This window comes from Mustela erminea, chromosome 1 (genome assembly GCF_009829155.1).
Source record: "Mustela erminea isolate mMusErm1 chromosome 1, mMusErm1.Pri, whole genome shotgun sequence".
NCBI classification, from domain to species: domain Eukaryota; kingdom Metazoa; phylum Chordata; class Mammalia; order Carnivora; family Mustelidae; genus Mustela; species Mustela erminea.
Genome location: NC_045614.1, coordinates 120154363 through 120171890, shown reverse-complemented (window position 1 = coordinate 120171890; position 17528 = coordinate 120154363). Strand labels below are relative to the sequence as shown.

At 40.2% G+C, this 17528-nt stretch overlaps 1 protein-coding gene and 1 long non-coding RNA gene across 3 annotated transcripts in view; one reads left to right on the top strand and one right to left on the bottom strand.

Annotated features, from left to right (window-relative positions):
- The window catches only part of TBL1XR1 (TBL1X receptor 1), a 170051-nt gene extending 167668 nt beyond the window's left edge, over nucleotides 1-2383 (bottom strand). For both annotated transcript variants that reach the window (XM_032340550.1, XM_032340560.1), the window contains exon 1: nucleotides 2288-2383. The gene's annotated coding sequence lies outside the window, so the exon portion shown is untranslated. The remainder of the gene's footprint in view (nucleotides 1-2287) is intronic.
- The window catches only part of LOC116588905, a 122053-nt gene that overhangs the window by 2164 nt on the left and 102361 nt on the right, over nucleotides 1-17528 (top strand). The gene's annotated exons all lie outside the window — the stretch shown is intronic.

Below are 17528 nucleotides of genomic sequence, written 5' to 3'. Positions count from 1 at the left end.
TGTTGTTTTAGGTTTTGTGTGGGTTGTGTTGTTTTTTTTTTGTTTTGTTTTGTTTTGTTTTGTTTCAGTTATTGCTGTCTTCAAAATAAAATATTTTTTGCGGTCTTTTTTGGTAAAGGGGTTCTGTTTTGATACTTTGGTCATAATATTTTAAATAGGTGTATTCGTTATTTTAAAGCATTGCCTTTTCCTCTCAGTATCAAAGACCTAAATTTTCACACCAAAAAGAAAAAAGTTCATTCCAAGTACCTTTTACACATGTGGACTCCTGGTGGCCTAAAACCCTCACTGATTAGACCATGACTTCCTTTAGTGAAGGTCAAAGGTTCTTTCCCCTTGTGCCCTTGCTTGGGTAGGGTGGGAGGGTGGGTTGGGGGAAAGCAGCCTGAGATTTTTCCTGAGAGGGGGCGGGGCACAGAGGAAAGGGAGAGATATTGGAAATTCCCACCCAACCACCAGAGAGTTCAAAGCTCCACAGTTTGTCCTTAGAGCTGTTTTCATATATGAAAGAGAGAATGTTAGATTAAACAATGTCACCTGATGGGAATTTAGATAACTGAAGGTTTCCAAAACACTGTGTTGAGTATACAGGGAAACAGCACAAAGAAAGCAAGGTTTGCACTTTAGGAAGATTATAAGCTGAGGCTTATTTACTGCAGAACCAGCACCTTGGCAGAGACTGTTTCAGAAGTGATGAGTATAGTATCCCCTTTTTTTTTTTTTTAAGCTTTGATTAATGACACATGTATCTCACTAAACATAATCCTCTCTTCAATAAGTAAACTCAGTATAATTAGAGTTCATTATCTGAGCCACCAAATGAAACAAATGTATAGTCCTAGCTTGTTTTTGAAGTGTCCCTTTGTGCCACCATGCTTGGGTCATCTCTAGGCAATGGCTACTCTGAAGTCAAACCACTCTTCCAGGGAAAAACCTCCCAGCCACACTGATTCTTAATAGACTAAACTCCATACCTGGAGCCTGGTCTCCCTCGAAATGACCTCTGCCTTTCTGCCCACCTTCCTTCAGGTAACAGGGTCTGGTGTCTTCCAGCCAGAAATTCCTTTTTTGTTTTTTATCTTCTTCTTCTTTTTTTGTTTTGTTTTGTTTTGTTTTAAGTAATTGCTACAACCAACATGGGACTTGTACTCACAACCCCGAGATCCAGAGTCGCAATCTCTTCCCCAAAAAAGCCAGCCCCACAGCCTGAAATTCTCATACTCTCCACCAAGTTGCTTCCTTTCCTAATGAAGTTATTATCACAATAATAAGAATCCATGTATTTTGTTTACATCTTTGTAGTTTACAGTGTATCTCTGTGCATAAATTACTTCATATAAATATCATAATAAAAATCACCAAAGGTGGGACCTGTGCCATGAACTAGTTCCAGTAAAGTACACCTCTTCTGCCATGCTAACAAGGCTTTACCTCAAAGCCTTTTTGAACAAAAAAAACAAAAACAAACAAAAAAAATGTGCTGAATGGAAAAAGCCATGATTCCCATCAGGAAGGAGTTTAATATGAAACCATATTTTGATCACTTTAAATTACATCCTGGCACCTATCTGAAATGACAGGGTGGCCTCAACATGAAATGTTCAGATAAGTGAGCAGCCATAAAAAAGGTCACATGTATTGTCACCCGCACCCTCTAATCATTCCAACATATCCAGTACACATGATCAGAGATCTCACCAAAATTCAAACAAGAACTAGGCACAAGAGTGAGGCAAAGACAAAGAAATAATCATTGTTACTAATTTTCAGTGCTTTGTCCTAATCGTAAAGCTATCCTTGTGCTTTGAAGATAAATGTTAGTATGTTGCTAAAAAGGAGGAATTACGGTTACTAAGAAATTTTAAAAGCAAAGAGGCACATTATTAAGAAAGTTCCCTTGAACTCTTTAGCTAATTACTCAACAAAGAGAAACCTCTTACCAGTAACTGTTACCAGAAGTTACATATATATTATAAAATGACTAAACAAATCCTGACTTGTTTTATTTTAGTAATATCACCCCGGAGGGGGTGTGGTATGGCAAGATTGCCTAACCTTTGCAACTTTCCTTATCCAGGAAATAGAACATTTTTTAATTAAAGTGGCTTAATCCCAAGCCTACAAGATCTCATTACTATATATGTTTTTTAAAGCCACCATATATTAAGTTGTTTACATTAGTTGATCTATGTAATTAAAGCGTTCAGAACAAACTTAATAGCATAAAAAGATATTTGATACCAAAAATATTATCCTGGCAACTATAACTCTTTATATCTTTACTCACCCAGGAACTCAGTGGCTTTCTGTCTGCAGTATTTTCCCCCAAACATCTTGCTGATAACCCTGTGATATGTTTCTGTTTCATTTTGACTCAGTTTGTGCAATTCTTCGTCTATGGTATCAGCTTTTGCCATCCGTACTGATGCACATCTCAGCCACACATCTCAAGATCTCAACATACACGCTCCTTTTCTCCATCTGTGCTTAGCATGCGCCTTCTGACCTTTCCTCATCAGTGTGAACCTTGTCACAGTTTTCCATGACTCTGTGACCTGATTTCATTACAACAATGAACTTTACTTGGGAGTCTTCATTTAAATTACAAAAGCAACACACAACCGTCTTGCAAGTATTTATGCCTCTCAGATAATGGAAATAGCAGGTTGTATCCTGTCTTTGTGATGCAGTCAGAATAGAAACCCAGCCACACACAGAGCTCTTTTCCATAGCCCTCACTTGCTTATACTGACCGGCCCTGTGCTTCCTCAGGGCAGCATTCACCAAGATCCTGCATCGTGTCAATGGTTTTGCTATTTTCATTCATGCAACCAACATTTATTGAATATTTAGTGTGCTAGACTCTGTTCCAGAAGCTAGTTACAATGAACCAAACACAGCTCTTATCCTCATGGAATGTACATGCCAGTCCTGAGTCCAGCCAGTAAGGGTTGGAAGGACAGACAAATGTCCCAGAAACTTGTCTGGGTTAGGCTATAGCTTGACTTCTCTAACAAAGGTAATATAAAAATGGCTTAAGCATGATGAGTGTTTCTTCTCTTATGTGGCCATTCAAATATAAGCATTCCAGAGCTGATAAGGTATCAGGGACCCAGATAGCTCTGCAATCTCCACATACATCTTCTACCTGCTGACCTAAAAATGCTTCCCCAGCTCCTGCCATCACATTCAGATTCCAGGCATTGAGCCAGGAAAAAAAAAAAAAAAAAAAAAGGAGAAATAGAGAGCAGATGCCTCCCCTTCGGGGCTTGTCCTAGCAGTGGCACTTACCACTTCCACTCATACCCCATTAGCCAGAACCTGGGCATTTGACCATATCTACCCTAGCAAGTCAAGTAAATGACAGCTACCCAGCCTAAGCAAAATAAGGTGGGGAGAGAGTTGGGAGCGTATGTTCTTTTAGAAAGGGCTTTTAGAGAAGGCTGCTCAATTAAGGTGATGTGTGATCAGAAAACTTAGTGAAGCCAGGGCTGGGAGGAAGGGGTGCAAATACCAGAAGAAGGAGCATTCCAGATAGAGAGACTATCAAGTACTAAGGAACAGAGGCAAAATCAAGAGTGCTATATTCCAGAAATAAAAATGATCCCAGTTGACTGGCATGAAGTAAGCCAAAGAGTAGCAGGAAAAGGAGCCAGGGGTCTGACATGAGGGGCCTTTTTCTTCTCATGAGTTTGGAAAGCCACTGAAAGGTTTTGAGCAAAAATGAGACTTGACCCACCTTCTGTTTTAAAAGGACTACTAGGCAGAAGATCCACTGCAACACTGCAACAGTGGAGGGGGTATGCATAGTTAGGGGCCAGCAGAAACCCAGTTGGGGAATGGTAGCATGGGTGATGGTGGCCGCAGCAGACTGGAAGTACAGGTGCACACTGTATACCTGTTAAACAAGAGAATCCAGATATATTTTGTGGCATGTCAGAGAAACAGAAGAGTCAAAGGTGATTCCAAGACTTGAGACCAAACAAGTAGAAGAATGGAGTTGCTGTTTACTGAGATGGAAAAGGCTGGGAGAAGAGAAAGCTTATGAGAAAAATCCAGAGGTTTATTTATTTTGGAGTTTGATGCGGCTATCAGACATGCCAGTGAAAATGTTGAATAGGCAGCTAGATATATAAATCTAGTGTATGTACCTCTAGAAGGGGTATTAGAGCTGGAAACACAATTTTGGGGTTTCTCAGTAATGATATTTGAAATCATAGGTCAAGATACCATTGACTAGAGGGTGGGTGTCAGTAAAGAAAAGTCCTCTACTCCCTTCACTTGACTCCTACCTCGAATGTTTTCTCTTATCATCAGTACTCCTCTGCTTTTGATGGTGTCAGAAGCCCAAACATTTTATCATAGGTGGGCATAAAGTGACACTCTCTTTGGGTGAGGGTGTTGATGGACACTGTAGATGTTAACTGGTACCATTTATTTAGCTTGTTGCCAAGCACTTGCATGTTTGTTATCTCCAACTTTCTCAACAACTTGAAGCAGTAAGTAATATTATCTTGGTTTGGTAAATGAGGAAATCAAGTAATCAGACCAAAGAGCTTATCTAACATGCAGCAAATGGCAAAATAAGGATTTGAACTCAAGGCTATCTGATTGCAGCATCTGTTGACCCACTGAATGAAATGAAGCAGTTCAAGCCAGAAAGTGCAAGCATTCGCTGAAAAGCCCTTCAGTGTGTGTGGAGAACAGAAAAATGCAAAGTGGGGAAACAGAGAAACTGCTCGAGGGGAGGAACCATGTCTCAATCACATTTATGTGACCCATCATTTCCTAGCTCAGAATCTCAAAAAATGTTTATTGAACAGAGATGTGGTTTTAATCAATCAATTAGATCTACTCTTTGATACTCTTAGTGTATCTACTGATTTCACAGGAAAGATTTTTGTCCCACTTGTTCCCTACCTCTCATCACCATCACCCCTGCCACCACAGGGCAATTTGGGTCTGGAATGTTCCCGAAGACAAGTTTTGTGGGTGAAGAAGATAATATATAGTAATTTAATTTCATTTATTACAAATCTGAAAACCTACTTTTCCTTTAAGCTTTGAATTTCAAGTTGTATATCTAACTGTCCTTCTAAGGAAATATTTGCAATTTGGTTAATTAAATTCCCTTGAATTATTAAACTGCATTTAAACATTTAATGTATTCAATTTTCTTTTTAAAATATTACAGTGCTCAACAAACAAAAGAATCACAAGTAGTTAAGTAATGCTTATAAATATGATAAACTAATTATAAAATATGATGAATCTTAAGTTCTCTTGAACATTGCAAAAATGTTTACAGATTTAATAAAATCCTCATATCTTTTCACTTGAAATCACAAACCTAAATCAATTACAGATCCACGTAGATGTTTTGAATTGGCATCACAAGTACAACCTGTTAGGCATTCTAAAATGTGAAATTATCTTAAACATTACAAATGTTTAAAATACCAAATGCAAATATGCAGAAATTATTTCCAAACATAAAATAAAAATAATAGCAGGGTGCCTGCATGGCTCAGTCAGATAAGCGTCTGACTCTTCATTTCAGCCTCAGCTTATGATCTCAGGGTCAAGAGAAGGAGCTCTGCATTGGGCTCTGTGCTCAGCGTAGAGGGTGGAGTAGGTTGGGGAGGGGGGAGTCTGTTTGAGATTCATTCTCTCCCTCTGTCCTTCCCCTAATTCACGCACATTCACTCACATGCTCCCTCTCTCTCTAAAATAAGCAAATCTTTAAAAATAAAAAGAATAGTACTATGACTTGACTTCATCTCTTTACTTGATGCTTTCCTGAAGCTAAAAAAAAATTGATACAGTAAGTAAACAATGCTACTGGCCCAGGTGAGCTGGAATACCTTTCCAGTGGGCTGAGTGGCTTATTGTCCTGAGAGGTTCTGGCTCTGATGCAGACAGCAGTATTTCCCACAGTTGATGAGACATGCTGAACCCTCCTTAATGACCGCCAATGGGCAAACTACATTCTTGCTTTCAAATTGGTGGCTTTGCCATAGTTGATATCCACAGATGCTGGCTGCACTTAATGCTTCCAAAAGATTGGAATTTGTACCCCTTTGGGTACATTGCTGACACACAGAGCTGGAGTCAAACAGTTTATCTACTACTTCCTGTTATTCTGAATTGTTTTCACTCTTTTTTCTTTTCTGGCAGGACTACAGTTCTTATGAAAATTAACTTTGCACACTCTCCTGTCTGTGACTGACTCTGCAGTTCCAACCACACACACATACCCCCTTATTATAGCCACTGAAAAGTGAGCAGACTTCTGTTTAGGAAAAGAATGCCCAAAATGCCCTTTGAGAGGTACAGCCTTTTTTTTTTTTTTCCCCCTTTTAAAAAATAGATACTATTATATCCTTATGTCAAGATTTCTCAGACTGGTGCCATTCATCATGGGCACATAGACTTTGCTTTTGGGAGTAAATATTTCCAGGGTTAAAGAAGTTTGGAAAATCTCACATGTTAAATCCACCTTCTAGAGATTTGCAGTGTTTATTAGCATATTAAAGACTGAGATAATTTGCATTATGAAAATCTTGTAAACCCAATGAATTTTTTTTTCCTTTTTTAAGTAGGCTCCACACCCTACCTCCAAACCCATGAGGGGTTTGAACTCATGACCTTGAGATCAAGACCCAAAATGAGATCAAAAGTCAGACACCTAACAGACTGAGCCACCCACTGGAGAATCTCTTTTTTAAACACATACCTTTTAAAACTTGCCAGAGCTCGCATTCTGTGGAACACTGGTAAATTGTGTTCGGATTTAGTCAAATGTTTTTATTTTATTTCTTAAACTCTTATTTTTTGTTTTCGGGAGGTTGAAGCTCAAATATACAACCAAGTGAGCTTCCTAAAATTTCCCTTCCCCTAAAATTATCCCACCCAGCCATAGACAGAACTGAACAGTTGCAGCCCTTCCCTACAGAGAAAAATGCTCACTCTTGAGAGAAACTGTCCTGTGGCAAGTCCCCACCAAAAAGAGAGGGGAAGTCACTGAGCACCTTGTTCTCACTTCCTTCCCACAATCTTGTAAGTCACCTGTCCTTTGGGGAAAAAGGCCTGCAGAGAACTTTCCCATGAGGCAGGGGAGCTCCCTTGCCCTCTATAACCTTCTAATACTGCAATCCTTTTTGGGCAACAAACTGGGAAGATTGTACTGCCCAGTAACAAGGCTGTTATTGGAAAAAGTGAAAGAAATTTGATTTTATACCTATTTAATGACCATATAACAGCCACAGGGCTAGTTTAGAAGCTCAAGGAACCTGGCTCTAGATGCAGCTCTACCCGCATTACTGTGTGATATTAGACAACACTTGAACCAACTCAGAAATTCAGCATCTTCGTTGATAAAATGAGGACCACATGAACAATATTGCTCGAGAGCAGATTATTTAAAATATTTATTAACCTGCTCTACATGGCCATGCCAGGTCATTCTGCTGACTGGCAGCCTTGCAGCTCACCTCTCCCACTCAGTCCACATTTAGGGGTGCCTACCACATGCCAGCCATTTCACAGGGCTGTTGTATGGACCTAATTAAATAATGTTTGTGAATCAAATGTTTGATCACCACCTCCGTACAGAAGCAAGGGATTTTTAGTTATTATCATCCTGCATACTAAAGGTATAAAGAATGAGGAAGGGGCACCTGGGTGGCTCAGTGGGTTGAGGCTTCTGCCTTTGTTTCAGGTCATGATCCCAGGGTCCTGGGATCAAGCCCCGCATCAGGCTCTCTGCTCAGCGGGGAGCCTGCTTCCTCCTCTCTCTCTCGCCTCTCTGCCTACGTGTGATCTCTGTCAAATAAATAAATAAAATCTTAAAAAAAAAAAAAGAAATAAGGAAGATGGGAAGCCTCTTAAACACATTTCACCTGTTAACAGTCTTGCCTACCCTCTGGAGGTAGCCCAACTAAGTTTGGGAGCAGACAACACTTTGAGCAAGAGCCTGAGAAAGTGGAGACCTGAGCCAAGACCAGCCCATGACACAGCTTAATCTCAGAATATCAAACAGTAGTAAGAGCTAGCACTTTATTGAGTACTTACCATGTGCTTAGGCCTTGTTTAATTTTACACAGATTAACTTATTTAATCCCAGTCACTGATAAATGAGTGAGGAACCATTATTATCCCCAGTCCACAGATGAGGAAACTGAATTACAGGCTGATTAAGTGACTTGCCTGAGGTTTCCTAGCTTGTAAATATCAGTTTTGTTTTCATCTAGGTGGATGAGTTCATGCCCTTAACCACCCCTCCGTAGAGCAAACAGATCCGAGCCTGGCAGGGGAGCGAACTGCTATAGGGGTGGAACCAGAGAGCATTATGGGTCATGAGCTGATCTCAGAGGTCCTGGAAACCCTCTCTCGGGTTTTATAACTCAAGGAAGTCCCAAGGAGCAGACCTCTTCACTACTTTTGCAGAGAATGTACAAGACCCTGGGTCTTTAGATGCTTTTGGCTGGTGGGAATGCTTACCTCCGGACATTGAAAATTGGGGTACAGGTATCCCTCACTTTTCAAAGTTAATGTTACATCTCTCTGCTTTTACAAAAGTCCTACATTCATACCCATTTTCACTAGCCAAAAAAAATCCAGAGAGACTTTTCCCTTTTACAGCAGAGGCTAAAAGCGAAAAGCCAGCATTCACCATTTGTTGGATCGCAAGTTGTTCTAGAGGAGTGCATGGCCTTAGCAGGAAGAGAGGCTCCACCAGGCTCCTTCCCTGGGAGCTACACTCCTGGTCTCAGCGTCCAGCCGCCATGTCACAAGGTGTTGGCTTGTGTTGGTGAGCATCTGTGATTTTCTCCATTTATTTTGTGCATCCATTAGCAAGATGTGCTCTAATGTATCGGAAAAAACCTAAGAGAGGTGGTTTTTCGGGTCTGGGAATGTTTGAAATTTTTTCCATAAAAATTGACGGTAATTGCCTCTTTGCCTGATGCCACTTTGGTTCATGAACGTTTCTGTAGAAATGCTCTACTTTGGGATAGCTAGCAAAGAAACCTGTACCCACAACCTGAGGAGGGCACCTCCAACCATAGCATGTAGTAGAATCTAAGAGAAGTAAGAAGGGGGAAAGGGGGAGGAAGAAGTGGGGGAGCAACTCTTGCTCCAGCTGGGAAAGGACAGTCCGTTCCATGGGTTTGCCTTTGGGTGGGTGGGTTAGCTGTAATTGCTGAGTAAATAAACCTGGGGATTAGGGCTGGGCTGGACTCCTTTCCTCCTGGGAGCCAAAGAGCAGTGAGGGCAGAGAAAGGGAGCTGGGAGGCCTCTGGAGCTGTGTGGGCAAACTTTTCCTGTAAAGAGCTAGGTACTAACTTCTGTAGGTTTCTCGGACCATGTGCTTCCTTGTGGCTGTTGTTGTTTTCCGCCGTATCTTTAGACATTTATTGACCATTCGTAGCTCCAGGCTGTGGCTGGATTTGGTTGCGGGTTATATTTTGCCAACTCCTGCTCTAAAGAAATAATCTGTAAACCTCACTACTTTCCCTGAGTCCAACCCTGCCTTCTCCTGTTTTAGCCATTCAGCCCGAACAAGGGCCCCAAGGAGCTGGAGAGACGCTCTGGTGAGGAACAGGCGTATAGTTCTGACTCTGGTGATGCTTTGTGAAACCTGAAGTATGTTCCACGGAGGAGCTTCGGGACTAGCTCTTTCTGGCAATCTGAAGGTTTGCTCTGGGGATTTTCACGCCATGCACAGCTGTTCACATGAGCAATTCGGCAAGAATTCTGTTTCATGCCACATTCCATTAGGGAACTTAGGCCCAAGACAGTATCACAGAGCATTGAAACTCAGTGTTACTCTATTTCAGGGAAAATGGAGGAGTCACCTTACTCAGTACCCCAAAATGGAAAATCTCAATGTATCTAGGAAGAGCCTGCCCACAGCAGGAAGAAACCGTACTTTTTTTTTTTTTTAAGTGACCTCTATACCCAATGTGGGGCTTGAACACATAATCCTGAGATCAAGAGTCTCTTGCTCTACTGACTAGCCAGCCGGGCACCCCAGGAAACTGTACTTTTTAGTAAACATGATTCTCGGTTATAATGTCTCCCTTAGAGAGCCTAGCTATGCAATAAGGAAGTTCATCTATTAAAAACAAGCAACTTTATATATCTTGTTATTAGAGAGATAGCTCATTGTCCTAACATCTGCCCAAAGCTATCTGACAGAAAAGAGTCTTCTCACCTCACCTTGAACTTGAACTGAAAGTTAAATGACTCTTCGATAACAACAAAGCCTTGGTTTTAAGGCAGGGAGGTGGGGAGGGGAGGGTACTTACAACTCACTTTTTGTTTCTCGCCTAAGAATTGAATAGGGATCCATGGTTTCCAAATAATTATTAGAACTTTCCAGTACATTTGACACGAATTACTGTGTCAGAGAGACCTCTTAAAATGGAATAGAGGGGAAGATTTTATGGTATGGGGCAATAAGTTTCAATAGGAACACGAAGTTTGAGAAGGAAAAAAAAATGAGAGAACGGGAGCCAAACCAAATGCCCAGTAGGGCAGTTTTCTTTCACCACAGCTTAGAGGCCAGAGAAGAGCCACTGGCTGTGCAGAAAAGTTTTGGAAGCCATTTTACCCAGCCTACAATTCCTTGCTTAACAGCAACTATAGGAATTCCCTAATGAACTCATTGCATTTCCCCATTTCTGGGCAGCCCATTAAGATCTCCCTGATAAGGGTACCTGTGTTGACGAAGGCATGCCACCTAGACTACATATTAACCAAGAAACAGTAATAAGAGAATTGTCCCATAACAAATTTTAGGAACTTGATCCTTGGGGGTTTAAATTCATCAACAATGATCTACTTGGAGTGGTCTAGGTAAATTAATACTTGGAAGCTTTGAAATAAATTTTATCTTCGAGATCCCTTTAAATCCTATGAATTGATTAAATATACATAAACAGAGAGACAGTCTCTCTCATTGGCAATAAACTCCTGACTCCCTGCTTCCTTTCTGCTTCCCTCCAAAATGTTTGCACAAAGCAGCTTAAAAACCTTGAATGTCCAAACTTCTCTGAAGCCCAACTACAGGTACCATTCTGACACTGGACTCTGTGTTGCCACCACATTGAGTTTCTTCTGGTTCTAATATGGGCTATGCTCCTTCCCACCACAAATTTTCACAAATTTGGGCCCTCCACCCATGTTGCATCCCCTCTCCTTATTTAACCCAGTACTACTACTGCTTCTCCAGATTTCAGTTCAAGCATGACTTTCTTGGGAAAACTTTCCTGACTCCTGGACAAGAATCAAATCTCCCTATCATTCATACGGTCTCTTGACAACAGGTTTCTGCCTCATCACAGGGCTTATCACAATGGCCATGTTGTATGTTTCTGTCTGATTATTTGATTTACAATCTGTCTCATCCACTAGACCATGATCTTCTCATGGTAAAGATTATGCTTGTTTTATTTATTAATGTACAAGGCACAGGTAAGCATTCAAGGTGAGCTTTCATTATATACATCAGGAACAGCAGACCAGTGCTTCATCTGGAGTCTTTTAGAATGCTCTCTACAAGTTTACTACTAACAAAATGGACATACACAAAAATTAACCAATGCATAAGAATGATGCCAAAGTAGTCAATCCAATTAAAAGAAACACAAAACAAGCTACTAGATAAACCTGGCATATTGTTCGGAAGGGTCAATTCATTCATGGGGTACTGTGGGGGACATATTTATAGCATAACAAAGAGATATTATAGAATTGTAAGATAAAAGAAAATTTAAAGACCTTTGAGCTGGGGCAGAACCTTTAGGGTATGCTCTTCAGACTTAACCCACCGCCACTCTCAGCCAGCCTATAGAGGCACAAGTTCTACCATTAAGAATAGCATAGTGGAAATGTTGACAAGTGCATAAAAAAGAAGATTACAAAATACATCCTAAATATGGAAAAAGGATTCCTTTCTCTCTAATCTTATTAAAATGTGGGATTAGAATATTAGTAATAAGTAATATCCATGCCCACACCCTAGCAATTTCTTAAGCCTGAATCAGAATGTGGTAAAACATTGTTTTCTAAAGTGCAGAGTCTCAGATTTAAATATATATATATATATTTATATTTATACTGCCATATATTTATATATATATTTATATATAAACGTATACATATTTATATAATATTTATATATATTTATAAGGCATATATATATATTTATATTTATATATATTCACATATATATGAAATATATACATCTCCCTGATTTATAGAAGAAATATTCCCAGTACTATCACAGACAGATCAGCCTTGCATCTAGTAAACACCTTAAATAAGTTACCCAGCTTGATTTGATGTAAAACAGAGACCTAATAACATATAAGCAAAGGTGTATGTAAGGACCACTATACCAAAATATTTAATAAATGGTATTTCATTACTTTTCATGGGTGTGTGCCAGAGAAATTAGAAAATGCCAAGAAAAGCAGTACTGGTATTTAGGGCTCTGGCCAGCTTTGGATTTAAATTCAAGTTTTTGACTTGAAGCCTCCTCAAAACTTGTGCTTTAAGAACGATGCTGATATCTGCAACAGACATCCAAATCAACACAAACACACACATTCGCACACACAAGTGAGGAAGGAAAAGAAGAATTTGGGGAACAGATTAGGGACTCTTTTCTTATATATGGAGATTATTTTCTTTAATCGTGGTCCTGTGATTCAGCATTTATAAAATAAATCATTTATAATTTGAACACAGTAACATCAGGTTCCTGCAGAGCTATAGAAAATGACTTGTGGGAGCTAGTAAGAAATAGGGAATGGAACAAGTGTATGGGGCCTTTGTTCTATTCCAAGGGGGTTGACAATCCTAGAAGGCTTATAACCCACTGTTTATGACTCATTCCCTTCCACCCACACTTCCTCTCCAGACTCTTAATACCACTTTGGACTTCTTGTGTTATCTCAGGTTTTTAATTCCACTGCTTCCTACTGTTCTCCAATCAACTACATTCTCTGTTTATGGGGACCCTGAGAAAGACTGGCTAAGGCATGGTGGACCAGGACATTTGTCACCCAAACTGACCTGGTCTCTCCTTAGTGACTAATTCTTTGGTCATCATGGATGTCACCAGTTCACTCTGCTGTCTTTGCGTGCCCCAACCCTGCCTGGTCTCAGCCACCTCAAAGCAAACTTCTAGCTAGATGTAAGCTATGTCTCTCCTCCAAACAATCAGAGCATGGCAGAATTTGAAATTTGTCTTAATTGTTCCTAATTTGAGTATTTCCTTAGATCTATCCAGTGGTACCTACTTCATCCAGGTGCATTTCATCCCAGGCCCCCAGAAGGAAAGCCAGGCCACCAACCTACCTTCCCCCTGCCTAGGTCCTTGGATCACAGCACTCCTGCCCTTCCAGCAGCCCATGATATGGTGGACGCCCTGATGTATATATATCTCAACCACTAGGCTGAAACTGACTTCTCAACTGGATCTTGCCAACCCATTCTCCTGGAGGCACAGCTTATATTATATCCCTTCCAGGACAGGTGTCTCAGCACACCTACTTCCTCTGACGGGCACTGCCTAACTTCTGCCCTTTTCTTCCCTCCAACTCTGCCCTCCCACTTCCACTGAATTTGAAATTCCTCTGTTTGGTCATCAGCTTGGATTTTCAGTCGCAATTTGGGTCCCTTGCCTGAGTCTACTTTGGGCCGAGAGGATGCAATGTGCCTACTAACCTTTCCTTCACCTCCTGTCACTGTAGCCCTTTGCCTCCACGAGCCTTTCATGTATGTGCTCTCTCTCTCTCTGTCTTTCTCTCTCTCTGTCTCTGCAGAGGAAATATCCAGATCACTTGTAGCATGGTTAGGGTATGAGGATTTCCTTCCTCTTAACAGGACTAACACGGACGTCCATGGGAGAGTAATGGCGGTTTTATCCTCACAGACAGCGCCAGGGAGGGAAGTAAAGAGCCAGGTAGCCAAAGGCAGACTTGCCTTCCACCACCATCTACAGAGGTCTCCCCACATTCTCAACTTTCTGACTTCTACCCATCCCAAATCCCTTTAATGCTGGGCAGTTCTCACAAGGATGAACAATGTCACTTCCTCTGAACAGGAAAGAAACCTAATCTCTTCTTCTTGTGACCACCTTCCCCTCAAACACCTACCTAGGCTCCCTCACCCCATCTCCCAGGACAGTTCCTTGTCATTCGAGTGACTGGTTCCAATACTATTGGGAGTGTCCAGGGTTTACTATACAACATTCCTAAATGCCACCTTTTTGGGAAGAATTTTCTAGCAGAGTCTAAGCCTTATTAGACACTGAAATGAGTTATGGAAGAAGGTTTAGATTCTCACTCCCAAGAGGTCTTTAAGAGCAGGATGGATTCTCACTTGTCTAGGAAGATTATGTGGGATGCTGCTTGTTAGCTAAGGGGATAGACCAGCTCATCATCAACAAATAATATTTATTAAGCTCTTGGGCATTTGTGATGCTGTACTAGACTCTGTGTATATTAAAAGATACTTTAAAAGACACAGCCCCTACCTACATTCAAAGTAGGTTTTAACCAGTGAAACAAAAAGTTCATATAGGGTGTAAGTAATATAATGAAGATCAACAGTTCCTTAAATTTCAAAGCATGTAGGTTTCTTGTTTTCTTTCCATTTCTTATACTCCTTAGTTTGGGTTTGGGACGAGGCAGAGTGAGATTTTGCGGCAAGCAAATTTTCTAGCTCATATTTTCCAGGAGCTTGTGAATGATGCAGAATGTGAGCAGATATCAGAAGAATTAAGTGGGGCAGGAAGCACAAAGTGGCATCAGTTCTATCATGCAGAAAGCATGAGGCTGCTGGGTTTGATCTCAAAGGATTCTTCACTTTCTAACACCCTGGGATTCTAGGTCAAGGAGTAATTAGGGTCAAGGGGAAAAAAAGGAACTGCAAGGCAGTTAGAGGAGAGCAAATTGTTGAATATTTTCCATCAGAGCCATATAATAATATTGGCCAGGGGTCTCTTTGAGGTCAGATTTTTAGCAGACCAATAAGGAGAGCGACAGGATCATAGGAATGCCTTCTGTCTAGAAGTGCACATTTATGTGCAGCCATAGGACCATCCCACTCCCTTTAGCAAAGTGCCAAGGACGTGGCCCTTCATGCTGCAGTCTCAGATCTGTGCTGTCCAGAATACCCGGAGCCCAGAAGGGCCCCATCGAATTCGCATTTATACATTCATTCCCATAAGAAAGTCTTTCTGGACTACCTCTTCTGTCCTTGTCACTCATGAGAGCAGGGCTACTGAGGAACTTAGGCAACTTACGCAGGTCCTTTGTGCTCCCTCTGAGTGGACCAGTTAGAATTAGATATACCTTCCTCTGCTGGGACCTCGCTGAGTGCTAAGCTGCAGGGTGTGGCCAGAGGGGCAGGCTAGGCTTTAACCCCCAGACACGCTGCTTGTGCTCAGCCCTACCTAGAAACACAGCAGCACTAAAGGTAATGAGAAGATTTTGAAATAATCTACATGCATCTCAGTACAAAGCAAATAACCAATTCAATGTGCCTTGTAATTTTTTTCTTAATTTCTCTGCATCTGGGGAAATGTGAATGGACCAGATTTTATTGTTACTTATTTCTGAACATAATTCTTTTCTACCACTGAAAGAGCAGCATGGACAACTGTTTCCTCAATTTTCAGGAGAGCTGGTATTATGTACCCTAAAAGCTGTTGTAATATAATCTTTGTGTTCAGTTTATTGGATATTTTCCCCTTTCAGGAATATACAAGATCTAGGGTATCGTTAGTTAGATCTAGGGTATCGTTAGTTATGTGGCTCTTTCAATTCAGTGAAGATCTTTGGCTGAAACCACTTCTTGTTACTGGTATCTAACCAAAGCCTGTGAACCTTAAGACATGTTTCCTAGAAGACTCACGTCTAGTGACTTCATTGACTTTATTATTTACGTATAAAACATGTAAGCTGATACTACATAGGTAAATAAATGTGGAGTGTAAATTTAGTTTTCTAATAATTCAGTCAAGGATTAATTGCTATAATGAAGAAAGTGAATAATTAGATTATTTCACTGAAACCAGAAAAAGAAATCTATATATACATATACATATATACATAATATATATATTATGTTAATATTATATTGTTAATAATATATTGTTAATATATATAACAATATATTAATAATATATATGTACATAATACATATATGTATATATACATTTTTTTTTCTGGTATACGTATGTGTGTGTGTGTATGTGTGTGTGTATATGCCTGAATTGGTCAGTAATCGGTCATCTTCAGTCGTATTTGGTCAACCATTTAATCTAGCACATAATTCATTAAAAGTTTAAAATAAAACTTTCATGTTATAATTTTATCTACTTAACATTTTAAGCCTTCAATGCATTGCACAACTAAGTTATTTTCAACATTAAAGAGTTGATTTTTTTTTTAACATGGAAATTCTTTTACAATGCTAAGATAAAGCTTTTTTTTTTTTTTTTAACATATTCTATCATTAAGGAGTTCTGTTTTAAGTGCTCCTGACAATTTAGGAGAAATATTTTTAAATTATGGAAGGGTTGGTGATGGTCATTCGTTCAAGGAATGAGTTCTCCTACCAGAAGCTCTGCAGATATTCTGATTTCAAAGGTGGGACTAATTTTACTCCTTTGCAGTCAGTTGTTAAAAAGTTGTTAGTTTTAAGGGCCAAATCCACGCAAAGGAACTCTTGGTGTTCTTGAATATACGTAGGAGAGAGCAGAAGGGAGTAAAGCTCCGTTTTGCCTTACTAGGCCCCTAGGATCAAGCTGATCCAATAAATGAGAGAGGAGTAGGACTGGGGCTAGTTTCCTCATGAGTTGCGTGACTTTGAACAATTTACTTAACCAGGATAAACATTTAGTCTCTCTATTTGTTAACTGAGGATAATATCTCCCTTGCAGAGCATATGTAAATATTTTAAATATTATATATAAATGATTAATCATACTGTTTTTCACAGTAGATGTTCAATAAATGGTAGCTGGGCATTGGAGTGCTTGTCTTGTTTTCCTCGGTCCACAGAATATAAATTCCTTGAGAATAAGAATTAGGGAGAGTTGAAATAAGAGTCTAGGGTGACCTGGGCCCTTTCTTCTCTGACTGCACATCCATTGTACAACTTGTTTCTCTCTCTCTCTTTAAAGATTTTATTTATTTGTCAGAGAATGAGAACATAAGCAGGCGAGCGGCAGGCAGAGGAAGAAGCAGACTCCTTGCTGAAAAGAGAGCCTGATGCAGGGCTTGATCCCAGGACCCCAGGATCATGATTTGAGCAGACACTTAACTGACTGAGCCACCCAGGCATCCCAACTATCTTTTTGGTTCAAACTAAGTACAAAGTACCAGTTCATCTGATTGTTTTCTTTACCTTATCAGAGGGGAAATTCTCAGAAAAATAAATTACTAATTTATCAGAGTTTCGCTTTTAGCAGCGAGACCTCTAAAAGATACCCTGAAACCCCTTTACTA